This window comes from Galeopterus variegatus, unplaced genomic scaffold (genome assembly GCF_000696425.1).
Source record: "Galeopterus variegatus unplaced genomic scaffold, G_variegatus-3.0.2 Scaffold9012, whole genome shotgun sequence".
Taxonomy (NCBI): Eukaryota; Metazoa; Chordata; class Mammalia; order Dermoptera; family Cynocephalidae; genus Galeopterus; species Galeopterus variegatus.
The window spans coordinates 19,730-21,654 of record NW_007735123.1 but is presented as its reverse complement, the minus strand read 5'-3'; positions in this window follow the sequence as shown (position 1 = coordinate 21,654).

Sequence of the window (1,925 nt, the reverse complement as noted above, 5' to 3'; positions counted from 1 at the left end):
AATGGGTTTGTGAAATTGTTCACAAAGGTCAAAACAACAAAAGTTAATTAATTAATTAATTTAAAATGTTATAGGTTTTTGCAATATCCTTATTTTAAAACAAACTCTAACTTTCTCTCTCCTGTTCCATTTGGCTTCCGGGATTTTTTTACCTTCTTCTATTCTAACATGTTTACAGAAAGAAGCTCATGCATGGGACGGAGTCTCTTCTCGAGCAGGTTTCCCCAATTGGTTTAATTGTGGTTTTAAAAATAAAACTGTTGTATTTTATTATAACAATTATACTTAACAGGTATGTGATTTGTCTATTTCTAGCCCTGGTAATGATTATAGAAATTATTTAAATAATAATACTACAAAATTTAATTAAAACGATAATATTTTGCCCAAGCCAGATCCTATTCATTATTGGTATACTCCTGGATGGGCTACACCTATTTGGATAAATAATAACACCGGAGCAACTCCACAAACTCGCTCGACAACTGGTAAACAAACATTTTGGTAAGCCTTGTGATTGCAAGAGAGGTACTGTTCTTAGTCCTCCCTCACCATACATAGCCATCATTGATTGTGGTGCACGTTTAGCCTATTTGGCTCCAACTTCTCCTGCCTATAGTTGTGTAGAAAAACCCCAGTTTTCACCCACTGACAATGATGGCCCTAAGCCTTGTCCTTGTCAAACTTTTGTTAAAACATTACATAGTGCCTGTTATGGTTCATATCAATTGTGTATTTCAGATAACCAGACATATTTCACTGCTATCCTAACCAGAAATTATGAAGGAACATTTGGAGGGCATCTTGCTGGCCCTCCATCTGCAGTGGGGCTTGCTTCTAATAAATATGCCCAAGCTCCCTGTTTGGGACCCATAGAAAAGCCTGTATGCTGGTCTATTACTCCCTCTATCTATATGTCTGACGCAGGTGGACCACAAGATCAAACCAGAACCCTAAACGTGAAAGAAAAAATACAGGAAATGCATGATACCCTATTTCCTCAACTTACCTATCATCCATTAGCTTTGCCAGAAAATCGAGATGAATTAAATCTAGACCCTCAGACCTCTCATCGTCTTTATGCTACTTATAAATTGCTTAATACAAGTAATCCTGACCTTGCTCAGGACTGCTGGCTATGCTTGGTCATGGGACGACCTATACCTGTAGCTTTTCCGTATTTATCCCTTAATTACTCGACGAATGTTCGGTGTTCTTTAACTACTCATTTGCAAGTGCAGCCCTTACAGTTTTATAATGTCACTTGTTTTCTCTCTCCTTCTATTAATAATAGTTTTGAAATTGATGTAGGCTTTGCAGCTTTTGCAAATTGTCAATCAATAATCAATGTTTCTACCCATTTATGTGCTCATAATAGTTCAGTTTTTATTTGTGGCAGCAATCGAGCTTATACTCAGTTGCCCACTAACTGGACAGGATTATGTGTTTTGGCACTTCTTCTTCCTGATGTGGATGTTATACCAGGGTCTGAACCCGTGCCCATTCCCACTTTTGAACACATAGCTGGACGAGTAAAAAGAGCTATACAATTTATTCCCTTGCTCGCAGGACTGGGAATTACTGCTGCAGTGGCCACTGGGACTGCTGGTCTTACACACTCCATATCTCAGTATACTAAATTACCTAAACAACTAATCTCAGATGTACAGACCCTCTCTCAGACCATTCAGGATTTGCAAGATCAACTGGACTCTTTAGCAGAAGTAGTGTTACAAAATCGAAGAGGTCTTGATTTATTAGCTGCAGAACAGGGAGGTATCTGTTTGGCTTTGCAGGAGTAATGCTGCTTCTATGCGAACAAGTCTGGAATAGTGCGTGATCGCATTAAACAACTGCAAGAAGATTTGAAAAAAAAAAAGAAAACAGTTGGCTGACAATCCCCTTTGGACTGGGCTCAATGGATT